This window comes from Coloeus monedula (genome assembly GCF_965178545.1).
Source record: "Coloeus monedula genome assembly, chromosome: 5".
NCBI classification, from domain to species: domain Eukaryota; kingdom Metazoa; phylum Chordata; class Aves; order Passeriformes; family Corvidae; genus Coloeus; species Coloeus monedula.
This window is the reverse complement of record NC_138785.1, coordinates 29328874-29343303: the sequence shown is the minus strand read 5'-3', so window position 1 is coordinate 29343303 and position 14430 is coordinate 29328874.

The following is a 14430-nucleotide window of genomic DNA, read 5'->3' as shown; positions in this document are numbered from 1 at the left end:
TAAGAAGCAGATTTTGATGAATAGATGAACACCAAGCAAGCAGAGGAAACACTACCATACTGCCAAGTTAGCTGATAAAGAGCACTGTTGGTGAGCACTCCTGCTTAAATTGTTTCAGTGTTGGATCTACACTGGAGCTTTTAATAGGTTACTACAGCATAATGCTGGTAGAATAATCTGATAGTAAATGTAAGCTCAGAACTTTTTTCAACTGTATCTGAAATCCTATAACTTCATTACAGCTCTGGATTGTGGGTCATTACCACCTGTAGCACTCAGGTTTTCTTTATGTTCCTGAAAGATAGAAGCATCTTTTACTTAATAATGAAACGCTTAAAAGACTTATTCCTGCTTTTTTAGCCCCTTCAGTTTTGGCAGTCTAAATCATGAACCATAATACCAGTAACGTCACCTACGGCAGGTGCTAAGCTAGAACTTTCCACTTGGAGTAAATTAAAAATAGCAACTCCAGTATAGAGCAGCTGCTGCAGTGTGTGGCTTCTGAAATACAAGATTATCTTCTCTCTTTGGAAGCTGAAGTCTAAACTGAGTGCAGTTTCCAAAGTTCTGACTGCACTATACAGTTTTAAATCTAAATATGTGATTCTAAAGTAAGTGTTCATACAAAACCCCAACAACAAACCTCCAGAAATCTGATAAACACAAATTTAAGAAAATGAGCCAGAGAAGAAATGTTGTTTGTTGTGAGCATTTCAGCTATATAAAAAAATGTGATATTTTTAAAACAGCTACAGAGAGGATAACTCTAAACCAGCTCCTCTGAGATTTATTGTACAAAATGTGAATAGGACTAGGGGCCCATGTGAAAAGGAAAAATGCTAGATGGAGAATTGATAAAACACTTTCCGCATTACTAATCTGCAGAGCTCTACCATAAGATGTCTGTGGAAGATACCATAGAAGCATCCAAAACAGCAGCGTTTGTTTTGATACAAAACATTACCAGTGTTTGGAAAATAGGTTAGGTAAATAAGTTACTTTATAAGATAAGTAAACAGCTATTAAGACATGGAGGGAAAACTTTCTTTATAGACAACCTGCTTGCATGATGCTTACATCTCCCCTTGAAGCATCCAGTGCTGACTACCACTGCAGATAGTGAAGACTTAGCTGCAATCTTGACTTTATCCAGTCCAAAGCTGACACTCCTGAAGTCACATGCAGCTGCTGCATTCAACAAAAGCATCAGACTTCATTAAACATTTGTTTGTAACGGCAAATTTAAGAATCTGTCTTCGATCATTTAGAATAAACTCTTAGAGGTTTGCTTTTCAAATCATCACCTTCATGTTGCACCTATGTTTACCCTTGATTTATTCCTATTCATACAGGGCACTCAAGATCAGAGATCTTATTTCTTTATGCCATCCTCCACGAAAGTAGTAACTGACCTGGTCACATACTGAAAACACACTGAGATAGCTTTAAAATCCTTCTTTGTGAAAGAGAAGTTGCCTGAAAAATCAGGTGCTAGACTAGGTGGCACCCCCATAACTGCGGAGACCTGAGCATAGGAAAAGAGCAAGGCAGACCCCAGCCAGTCACAGCTGTGACAGTGCTTTGCATTTTGGTTTACAGCTGTGGAAGTGTAGAGGCATATGCTTGCTCCTCCCCATTTTAAAAGCATATTGTGGATGCACTAAGTTTTGCAGAAATGTCTCCACTAAGCCAAGAGCCAAATGCCTGGCAAAGCAGGGGCCATACAGTTTCCATGAGTACAGATCAAGTGAAGGATTTCCTCAAGCAGTTACTTTTCATTTAGCTGATGCTCAAGGTGACATCAAGAATCCAACCAAGTATTGAGTGAGAAGCAGACATCAGTGTCAAGCAATTGCTGAAAACAGATTACACTTGAAATCCAGACAACTTCTATTCAGGCTGTATTTCCAGCTGCAAAGCCCTGGCAGGAAGACACAACTAGATCTGAGCCTCGACCAACTTGGCTGGGGATGCTGGACAAATTAAACAGAGTGGACACACAATGCGTGCAAGCAGGTGGCCCTGACCTCAACACAGTAAAAAAGATCCACACAAAACTGAAGAGGATGGAAGAAAGGGGCATGAAATGAGATATAGTGGGCAAACCCTGCCTTCTTAGGGTACCACACAGGCATTTGTAGGCCACAGGATCAATCTTAAAAGAGTGAAATCAAATAACTCCTTGTTCCCAGGACAGCACCAGTGCTCCTGACCTAATCTAGTGTTCATTCTCTAACCTACCCCTCCTCAATCAATGAAAGGAATTAGGATCCACCCTTGAAAATGAGCCATTTATAAGAGGAGAAACCATTTTGTCCAACTGATTTATACTTGTGATTTAGAAGAAGTTTCTCCTCCCATCGCACTTCAACCTCTCTAAAATAAAAAGTTAGCAAGTGAAGTTTCTTTCAGCTGCCAAATAGGTTCGCAAAATATCAAGCTGAATTACAGATGGAAAACTCTTGCTGAAGGAGAAACTGCTGCAGTTGTCATTCTTTGTGCAGTCCTTTATTCATTTTCAGGCCTATTAGCAGCCCTCATTTTTCATTCCTATTCCTTCTTTTCACCACATCACAATACTTCTGCTTTGTTAAATGCCTGTGAATGAAAAGCAAATCCTCTAGTCAGAATAAGAAGACAGATTCAGACCCTTGTGAGCAAAATGGGCAGTTTAAGCAACAGCTTGCCTTTGCCATTTGTTTCTTGAGCACTGCCAGCTTTTTCCCCTCACTCTAGGTAAAAGACTGGACTGAAGGAACCCAGCTCAGCCAGTTTTGCCTGTCCATCTGGGAAGGATTTGGGAGGGGCTGGCCTCTGGAGGATGCCTTTTCACAGGAGGTGTTCATCCCACAACAGCACCCACTGTCTGAGGGACATTCCTGTCCCTGATGTCTCACACCAGATGCTCACAATGAATATATCAAGCTTTTCCTCTCAGTCCCTCTGTGTCATCCCTACAAGTTAGCTGTCTCCTTTGCTCTCCCTTACTAGTTTGCCAGAAAAGTAGCTTGCAGCTTCTGTAGCCTTTAGAAAACAAAAACTTCACAGGACCCCAATTCAGTGTCCTGAAGAGTTTCAGTGAGCAAAGACAAAACCCCTAAAGAGTAAGTCCTTAAAAAAAAAAAAAATCCCCTCTCTAGTTTAAACAGTGGAAAGATGTTACTTACAAATGTTTGCTAATAAGTAAACAAAACCAGAGGAAAAAGCAGGAGAAAGTAAAAAGAACATTCTGTAGGATTTAAGGGGCAAGTGTCTATCTATCTTGCTACCATCATTTTCCCCTTTCTCTACAAGATCATCTTGGCTCAATCAAACTAACCAGTTTGCAAATATAATTCTAATTCTTAAAAGCAACTCTAATTTATCATCTTCCTCTCTGAGGTCAAATCTATTCTGTGTTATTTTTCAAAGTTTTCCAGCTTGGTAAGTCCTGTAGCTGCATAATAAAAGGAATACAATCATTTCTTTATTAAAAATTTCCTTGAAAAAGAAAACAACTCTGCATTGCTGTATTTATTAAGAATTTCAGCTTTTACAAGGCACATTGGTGTGTTCATCAGTTTTCACAAGAGCCTTGTACTCCTTGCAACTGGCAGACATTCCATTATATATACGAACACATACACATATACAGATGTAATGCTCAGAAAAGATAAATCAATTCAAAAGATGCCAAAGTGCAGCAAACTTGAGAATTATATCTTCCTAATACCAGTGCTTTGCTAAAACCTATCTTTAAGTGAACAGTAGTTGATGGACTTTGCAGGCCTATAGGACAGCTTAGGCCTCTTAATTACTAAATATCAGTATTAGTTTCAAGTATGGCTGCTACACTGCTAAATGAAGAATTGGAAAGCCAATAGAGCCAAAGAAATAGCAGAAGAGTTTGATGGATTTGGCTATACACAGGAAGCACAAATTTCAAATTGCAGATCTAGTTCTCTAAGGATGATCTAACTCTCAAGGGATGGAGAACTCCCTGCAGACACAGAAACTACATGCTATGGAGCAGCATCACATCTCAGACACTGGGTGCAATTTTCTGAAAAGCCTGAGTGAGGCAGTTCTAAATACCACTGAAATTAAATACACACAGATAATTTCATTTTCTTGAATAAGCAGTTGTGCAGAGCCACTAATCACAGAATGGTTAAGGTTGGTAGGGACCACTGGAGGTCATCTAGTCCAACCTCTTTACTCGTGCAAGATCCCCTAGAGCAGGTTACTCAGGATTGTGTCCAAACAACTTTTTATTGTCTCCAGAGAAGGCGATTCCACAAACTGAAGTCAGTAGCACTAGAACCTTGATACCATACTGCTCCACAGTAAACACTTGGTTTCATTGGGGAGTTACTTCTTTTCACTGGTCCATTTTTTAACTTTTGACATAATATGGGACTTACAGAACTCAAAAAGGGGAAAAATAAGATAAATTTCTTTCAAGTAGTTCACTGTAACAGCACTTCAGGATGGTGCAGGAAGAAAGGAAATGCTTTGTTCTAACAGATATGACAGTAGTTGCTTCCCAGTGACAGAGGGAACTACTGCTCTTTCTAGGAGCATATGGGATATTATCACACCCATCTTCATGCCAGCACTGTACATTATCCACTCAAGGTCTTAGACTAGAGTTATTTTGAAATAGTTAGATTTGAGCTTGGTGACTGGATCTAAGCAGCACAGCAAAACCTTTCCTTGTCAGGCAAGATGCTACTCTTCAAACAGCATTTATCTTGCAGTATTTAAAGCTGCTTGCAATGTTAGACTGAGTCCTGAGGGAGGCAGGCCAACAAGGCAAACACAGGCAAGATGCTTATACGTAGAACTCTGCACTGCAATGCAGCCCACAGCCTACAATTGGTCTCAGCTGTATTCAAAATAGCACCAGCACTGCCAGAGCCTGGTGCTTGACAAATGCTCATTTCACAGCAGGCAAAACATGCACCTGCAGGTATGATCTTTTGCACCAGGCTTGAGAAATAGGCTGTGACCATCCAGCTCCCACAGGTACATATTCATACACCTGTACACTGAGTTTCAGTCAAACATCTACACACCAAGTCCCAATTTGGTAGACTAACAACTGATGTGGAAACTTCCATTTCCAGAGGCTTTGGAAAACCTGGAGCTGATTTATTCTCTGAGGTGTTGGTGACTACAGGGCAGGCAAGCAGAAAGGTCTTTGTGCCTAAGGCACAAGACTTGCTTTTAGTGGTGCCCCATGGCAAACTTGGTCCAGAGGTTAATGGATGAAGGACAACTAATGAAGCCCTGCGCCAGTTTTTATACTGGCTCTCAAGCTTTTAAGTTCAGCAAACCTTCATGGTTATGCTTTTTCCCCACCCTTTTTAAAAGCTTGGAGCACTTCAAAATTCTTCAACAGTAAAATGTGGAGCTCAAGGAAAATAAATCCAACTGCAGTCCTCATTCTAGCAGCCTGTAAGGGACATACCAAAAGCCCTCCAGGCAGTTTCCACACTAAGTCCCAGAACTCAACTGTCAAAATTCAGGCTAGCTCAGGCAGACAGGTTTCCCTGTTGGCAAACAGCATGCCAAGGAAAGGGGACTGGTTTCCTAGCCAACAGTACTCCCTAAGCCAACATTTACCTGGTGTCTTTAGAACAACGCCATAGTCAGAGACAAATGCAGTCGAGCTCTGCTCTCAATACTTTCCCCAGTTTATTCAGTATACCCAAGACAACATACCCCACAAAAATGGAAAGAGTCCATCCTCCCCAAAACTTACACCTCCCCCACCCCTCCCTCAAGCAAAACTGTCAGAGAAGTGCCTTGAGTTAGGAAACCACTCCTGTTACTGCTTGCCTTGCTCCTTGCTTAGGAGTATGGACACAGGCATTCACATGCTTTCCTGAACAGGGATGGTTTCTCTCAACCACGTGCTTCATCCTGCTTCTTTCTTCAGCAGAACCTTTGTTTTGTGTCTTTCCAGTTTCGACTAGTAGTTCACTATGATGTGATTTTCCACATCAGATGAAAACAGGATCTCCCACATCAGGGTTCCAAACTTGCTGCATAATCAGAACACAACAGAAAGTACTGAAACATGGAGTAAAGACTTAACACCATTTTGGAGACAACAATGTGGAACAAGCGATTCTATTCCCCTCCCCCAGGAACGAGACTGATGATTCATGTAACAAAATTATAAATCACTGATATCTTTTTGTTGTTCCAGTGTATAATTATTCCTCAAAGCATCTCCCTCCATTTGATCATGGACATACGGACACCTTTTGACACATCTGAAGGCAAATATATACCAAGAGATGGCATAAGCCTGTCTAATAAAATACTGCTTTTTACAATAGTCATGACAAGGGAATTATAGGCTGTTATTTTGTATTTGTTGACCAGAATGTCTTTTAACTACTTACTGTTTATTTAAAAAACAATAATCCTCCATTTTAGAGATGCACAGAGCAAATAAGATGACTTGTTTTTCTGAAAAGAAAATTGCCCTGCAGATGTAGATGGTCATGCAACCAGTCTGGGGTGACAGCTAGTATTTAAACAGAAAATTAATTCTTCTCAGTCTGTCAAAGCAGGGACCTCATCTTCCAAAGGAAGTGCAAGATTGCTTAAGATCCTGCATATCACAAAGTTACTGACAGGAAGAAGAAATGAGTGAGGTGAAGCTAGAAATCATCTTTCCCTATGAAAGCTGCAGCTCCCTTGCAAGCCCTGTTCCCACATTCTCTGGGGTGGGGGATGTTTTTGCTCTGCAGGTTAGCAGAGGAGTATCATTCATGTAACAATGGTGACAGTCCAACAAATCCTAGGCAGACAGTGTCTAACTGACAAGGAAGGCTCACACTTGGCTCCTGTTCACACTCGCCCTGGAGTGTACTTTCATAGCCTACTTTTAATATGCAAAGATGAGAGAACGAGGCTGGTCAGAATCACGATTGCTCCCCACTGTGTGAGTGCCAGTACCTTATTTCACTACAGAGCACAGCTTGTCCCCTCCTACATTCCCCAACTTGCTGCTGGGGGGGTGCTCAGTCACTGCTCCTGCTGGGTGCCTAGGGAAACCAAAATCATTGTGTGCATCCTTCTGTGCAACTCACGTTCAGTTCCACTACCTTTCCCTGCATGCTCCTGGCCATCAAGGACTACCTTATACACAGTCATTGCACAACATAGCAGGACACCCCAGAACTAAATTTCTGACAGCATTTGGGGAGGTCATTCATGCTGCATGTACCAAAGAAAGAAGGTCTATATGGATTTTTTTTTATTTCTTGGACCATATGTATTTTGATACTATGCTCAGGTTCTCTACTTGAGGAGTGTTTTGATAGCCAAGGCAGTTTGTTTTGTTTCAGAAAGAATTCAAAGCAGAATTATTTTAAAAGATAATAAAGGTCAGTGTTGGGACATCCTTCAGCTGAAACACATCAGTTTGTTCCATGTATTTCCAGGCAAGGACTCTCATGTATTTTAAGACCTTCTCAAATAGGTATACGATCATCTTCAAATCACGACCCTTTAAATTTCCGTAGGCCAGATAAACCTCCACTACTGTAGTCCTTGATGTTGCCCCCATCCTTCCACAGCCTCACAATATCAAAAAGCACTACCAACCAAATTAGAAGTCAACATAATGCCCAGAGGAAATTAGGGCAAACCCTTATGGCTGGACTCCAGCCAGCTTGAGGGAAGTCACACAGGAAGCACCTAGCAGAGCTGGGAAGCAAGCATTAGGCACACATACACTGATACATGTGTGCTAACACTATATTGCACCACACCTCCCCTTTAGTAAAATATTTCATTTACTTTGTCTTCAGGCTCTATGCTTTGCCATACTGGGATTTTCACCAGGAAAGGAGCCTATGAGCATACACACACACATATAGGAGCCATGCAGGTGAACACAGATGATTTTAAAAGCACACCACACAGCACTCAGCTTTACCTTGTCAAAGGTCCACCGTAGACGATGCTTCATGCTCCTGCCAAAACGATGATCTGGATGCAGATCAGGGGCTCTGACTGCAGATGTTAGGAGGGCACCATTCCTAACAGATGCATAATCTGATTAAATATGAAATGCAATGATATTGTCAAAATCCATTAATCATTCTTTCAAGACACATTAACTTAGGCTTAAGTGACAGCTGTGATGATTTTACTGTCTCTACAGGTACTGTTGCTCATCAAAGTTACCCATTGGGTTTCAAAGAAGAAAAGGTGTTCAGTATGCAGAATATTCTTCAGTGCACAGTACAGATATCGCTTTCACGAAAGTGTTGGTATTACTTATATTCCTCCATCTTTCTCTAGATTATTATCTGATTTCTATGTACCCTTCCTAATCTGCACCTTGTGCAAAAATGGTGATAACTTGCCAAAACTACATGGAATTTAGAAACAAGCAGCAAGCATGGCAGATCCGTAAGAGAGGAGCACAACAGTAAGAAGAATTCACAGGGCTGCTGTGTCAACTGAGATAGCCTCTCCTTTAACAGAGGCATCCAAACATCTAGCTTCTTGGCCTGGGAATGAAGTCTGCATGCACTCCCTTATTTTATCTCAGGGAGACCAAAAGAGACAGGCCATGAATCCATCTTGTACCCATGCAAACTTCCTTTATTCTGGCCTTTCATACCCTCGACACATCTACCACTAGAAACCATCCATTGACAAAGTTATCTGCACACTTATGCACAACTAGAATTTATTTGTACATCAGTTTTTAGCCTTTTTCTTAGCTTCATTTTTTGGTTCCAGCCTTGTTATAGGACCTTCTAGACCTTTGAAGTAGTTACTTTGAAATCGGTGTAGGAGAAACAGCACCTCCCTGGACCACTAGACATTAGGAATGTCAACAGGAGATAGCATTTGGAAACAGTTGAGGGATCAGGTCCAACTGATTGGCACAGTAGGGACATGCCCATTTACTTTAAGAGTTTGGCCATGACAAGCTGCCCAAGAGCATGGTTCATTTGCAGAAATGACCAACTGTGCGTTGCGGAAAGGGCAATAAAGGCCAGTGTTTGTTTACAAAACAAAAAATTTTGGCAAATTTAACAGTAATAAAGTCTAGTGGCTACCATTACATTAGCATACCAGACTTCCCCAAGAAGATGATGACAAATGAAAAAGCACAGGAACAATAATACAAAGATGTGCCATGTCACAGCAAGGACTAATGTTCCATGGCAGCCAGTGGCCAGACATGGATAGCTGCAAACATAAGGGGTTAAAACTGAAGAAAGAAGTTGTCACTTCCCAGACCACTGGAAATTTGTTTCCCAGTCCTGTGCCAGAGGAAACATCTCTGTTTAATCTCCCGCAATGTCTTTTTATTGCACTAATTTGTCCAGTCACACTTTGAGCCCATATAAGCTTTCTGCATGTCCAGTATCCTGTGGCAAATACATCAACAGCTTAACAACCTGTTGCATGACAGATTACATCCTTTAACTCTCCCTTAACTTTTACCTACTAGCCACCTACCAGGCTACCACAATACAGTGAAGCTCTAATGCTAGAAGAGGCAACATCCCACCCTTACCTCCACTCACCATACAATTCGTTACTATGTACCTGGCATATATCCAGTCACTTTTCAAATGTTTAGTCATTGCTCAGTTATAAAAACTGCTCCATCATTTTTGTTTCTCTTATTTCCACTACACTTCTCTCCTTCCTCCCACCTCAGCCATCTTGTCAATCTTGGCCTCCATTCTGCAATTTACAGGATCAAATAGAGGATAAATTAGAAGCCTGAGTTTCAGAGGGGACCAAGATTGGCACAGCAGTCCATCATGTATTGTTGATCAAAGGAATACAGTTTATATTGAAACTCTTCAAAGCAGGGATTTTTACTATGTATTTACACAGTACTTGTCTCAGCAGGACCTTGCCTTATCTAGGACTCAGGGGTGTTGTTCAAACAAATAATTAATAAACAGCTCAAATAGGTAAAATAGTGCTACATAGGCATTTAAGGAGAATAAACACCTGTAGTTGTGGGCTTTCAGGCATGCTAAAACAAACATTAAAGTGGTGATAAGTGAAGGAAAGGACACAAGCATATTTTATAAAGTGGCGTGGAAATGGCTTTTGTCTTTGAGATGTTTCAGGTCAGCTGCACATAAATACATATACACACATAACAGGTATACATGTATATCAGCATGTATGAAGACAGCACTGTTTTGTACCATGTAGGTTGGACAAAATCTTTATTAAAAAATCCATCTTCCTTCGCTGCCTCTTGCAGCTTGAGAGAGGCAGCACTACACAGTAGTGTTAGAAACAGGCTGGAGAGGCTTTTCTTAGGTTGACACTGATGCATTAATGTCAATCAATTAACAAGTTAATGGGGACCAAGAACATCCACATTAGCCTTATGGATTTATGAGAGGATTACTAAAGTGAAAACTAACAAATCCTGCTGCACAAAAGCCTAGCAATATTCTCTTTATACCTAACTCATTGTAATCTAAGATCCTGTTTGCCTACATGATCAGAAACAACATTCTGGACTGCGGTTCAAAACCACTATAGAAACTGTTACTTGACACACCACAGCCTGAAGAATTCCGAACACCACCTCCTCAGTAAACACTTCTAATGGTGTCCCACAAAAGCAGAACAGAAATCCATGTAACAGAGCAGCTAGAAGCAAAATAAAGTCACTGAATATAAATAAAAAAGAAAATAGAATGGAAACAGCATTCTAGAAAAAATTGGGAATTTTTTTTTTTTTTTACTTAGAAAGGATCCATTGGGAAATAAGGACAGAAATCTTCTTTCTAGTCTACAATCTGAGCCATGGTCATGATTCACTCGAACTGTTCTTGTACTGTTTTGTTTTCCAAGTTGGAATGCGCAGGGTGGAAGCCTCCTGAACAAGTGTTTGCAGAAACTCACAGTAATGTCTGTTACGTCTAAGCAGAGGCTGACATCCTGAAAGGCACTGTACATGAAGTTTTAATAAGAAATGCTGGCCACAGGTGGAACTGAGAATACTGAGTTGTCTATGCATAGACAGTTGCTTAAATAATACATTTAGTACCCATGAGGCTTCTTCTTCAGACCCTTCACCATCCTTGTGGCCCTCTTTTGGATGTTCTCTAGCAGCTTAATGCCTTTTTTATATCATGGCACCCAAAACTTTCCCCAGAACTTGAGGTGAGGCTGCCCCAGTCCCAGAGCAGAGCAGGACAATCCCCTCCCTTGTGTGGCTGTGCCTGATGCACCCCAGCCCCCCTGGCTGCCAAGGCACATTGACTCATATTCAGCTTGTCATGGACCAGGACCCCCAGGTCCCTGTCTGTAGGACTGCATCCAAGGTATTAATGAAGATGTTGAAGGGAACTGGGATGAGGATGGAGCCCTGCAGAACCCCACTAGTGACCGGCCACCAGCCTGGTGTTAGCCCATTCACTCTAACCCTTTGTGCCCAACCATTATAAGCCACCTGTTACAATCTGTAAAGTTAGTATGGGAATTTGGAGCTTTCTGACCTCCATCTCAAACCAAAAGTCACTGTAATGGCAAAAGACTAGCACTCTTTCAGACTCTGGATCATGCACTAACAATGCCATTTATTTGCATGTTTATTCAAAGGGGCTTTCAATGATGGTTCAAAATCAAGGAACACTCAAATAAGATGTATTTTCCCCTTCTCTGTCTTCCCATTTCTTAAGAGCACAAAACCCTTTCACTGCAGAAGGTAGGGACACAAACATACAATATTAGAATACTAACTTCGTCCTTCATCAGGCCACTGTAGTCTTGCAAAGGACTAGAAGAAACATCTATATGTCTATGTGTGAGCCCTCTTGCCTTGCTGCCACCTCTGCACAGAGATCACCAGAAATAATATTTTATTGCAAAGTAAGGCATAACCCTAGCACGGCTCAGGATAATGGCACTGAATAGCACAGCTTGAGAATGAGCCAAAGCATACTCAGAGACTGCCAGTCTTTTCTCAAGCATCCTTAACAGCCCAGATGTCTGAAGGAGAAGATCATGGTAAAGAAAATACATTGGAAAGCCAGTGATAACACCATTTCCCACTGTTCCCTGTCATGAGAGAGTCATTCCATTATGCTAGCTGCTCCTGAGTCATTCTCCAAGAGTGGAACCTGTGAAAGGTTTTTCTCCTTTTTCCATGTACTTACACACCCAGTTCCAAGAACTGATATGTAACCATACTTCTTTAGCATGGAGAAATTTCCAGGCTCCCAGTGTCCTTTGTAAAAACACATCTAAGAGGTTCAGCCTGTGAACTGTAGCACTGCTATTCTGGCAGGGACTGTCTCCTCATGGTACAGTAGTCAGTACCCAGTTGAGGGATGACTCAAACACACTCACTGCTTTTGGGTGATTCACCCAGTTAGGAGGTGACTCATACCATGAGGGCAGCGATTTAACTCCCTCATGGACCTCCAACTCTAAAGCAAGCCTTTAGCAGCTGCACCCTGAACAAAGCTCACAAGCTGAAAAAAATTAACCAGCATGGGTACTTTGATTTTCATTCACCCTCCCAGAACTCACTAGTCACTACTCAAACACCAAGGATCAGGGAATCCAAGGCATACACCAGTTAGCCTGTTTTCTTGTAGAGACAGAAAGTTCCCAAATAAAAACAGAAGCCTCATGGAAGTGAGAAGTTTTATGCACTTGCAAACATTTACCATGCTGCAGCACAGGGAAAAGGGCTGACAGAAGAGCAGGAAGCAATGTTACATTTAACAAGATCTGTACCGGTTTGCACCTCAGCAAAAAACCTCTTCCACAGCAGGAGGCTGCTAAAAACTTCAGCAAGTTCAAGACACAGCAAGGAAAACAAGACGATATTTTCTTCCTGCCAAGAGAAATACTGACAGGATCAAAGTATTATGAAAACCTCTGCATTGTAGAGGGGAAAACAAGAACATCCAGGAACAGCTGAAGCTAACCTGTTCATATAGTGAATCCCACTGGAAGCGTTTTCCTGGCCATTTTAAACCATACACCTGCTCTGGGATCAACTTGCAACAAGCTAAAAAGGAGGGAAGGTGCTGCCAAAATCACCTGGGTGCAGAACAGCCCAGAGCTGCTATTTCTCCATTGTGCCTTACTGAACCATATTTTGGGATCTCACATAGACTGCCCTTCAAATCCGAGGATTTCGGCTAACTTTTATGAAAGAAATTTATTGGCTGGATTTGAACATACCTAAAACATTTCAGGGAATCTGTGTGACTGATGCACAGCGCGAGAAAATTACTCTGTTCTTATTCACCCCATATCAAGATGAATGCACGTAAGGTTTGTAACAGGAGCTATCCTTCAAATATCAAATTTAACACATAACTGTCACAGAAAAACAGATAGCCCACACAGCATAATCTACTGCGATATCTAAAATCTGCTTAAAAGCAGGGCAAGAGTTGGAACAAAATCTGTGCCAATTGTTGGCATTGGCAGAGTACAATTCCTGGAATAACATTGCATAAGCAGGAGAATTACTCACAGAAGATAACATGGTCTGAATTCTTATTATTCTGGAATTTGCTGAAACACACAGCTTGGGGAGGAGAAGCCAGGCTGTTGATGTGTGTGACAATAGTTGGGAACGTTGTCTGTATTTCAGAGACAACATGCTGTCCCTTTCAATAGCATCAGCTCCACATCTCCATATAATCACTCTAGTTTAAAATTAGAACAGGAGCCTGTGGCCAGAGAGTTTTAACTCTTCTGCAGCACTTAAACAGTCAACATTTGGAAGAAAAAAAAACTGATCAGGTGATCCATAGTGCATGCACTTTGCTAGCTGTCAGGAGGTTAATGGTGTGCCTCAAGCACAACGCTAAATTAGGATGTGAACACCTTAATCTACAGTTGCAAATGCTGACAGCAATGGCACTTCATCAACTATTTTTGCAGTCTTATTTGCTGCATATCTCCCTGATTTCTCAAGCCCCTGCCACCAACCCTCCCTCATCTCCACATAAATTAGCTAAATGACCTCTTGTAGCCTGCTTGAAATGAAAATTGTCATCTGAGGGAGAAAATAGCTGTTCTAAATGTTTGCAGAGAATGGAGAGGGTGTTGAGGATTGCAAGCTTTTCTGCCATACAAAACCTTCAAAAAGTCATGTGCCAGAAATTAGTCTTATCTGATATTCAGAGCCAAGTAATGAATAATTTTCCCTCATTTAAAAAAAAAAAAAAAAAGAAAAGGCAGATCCCTTATTTATATTTGAATTTTACATTTTTAGGTCTGTAATGCATTAAAAGCCTTTGGATATTGCTTAAGAAAAATATATTTTTGTAGAGCAGAGCTGAAATCTACCCTGTTTATACATGTGCTTTATAACACAGATCCTGTGCCATACTACTAAAACTGATGCATAAGAGGTGTCTGAGGAGCCACCATAGATGCACTGATACTGTGCTCTAAAAG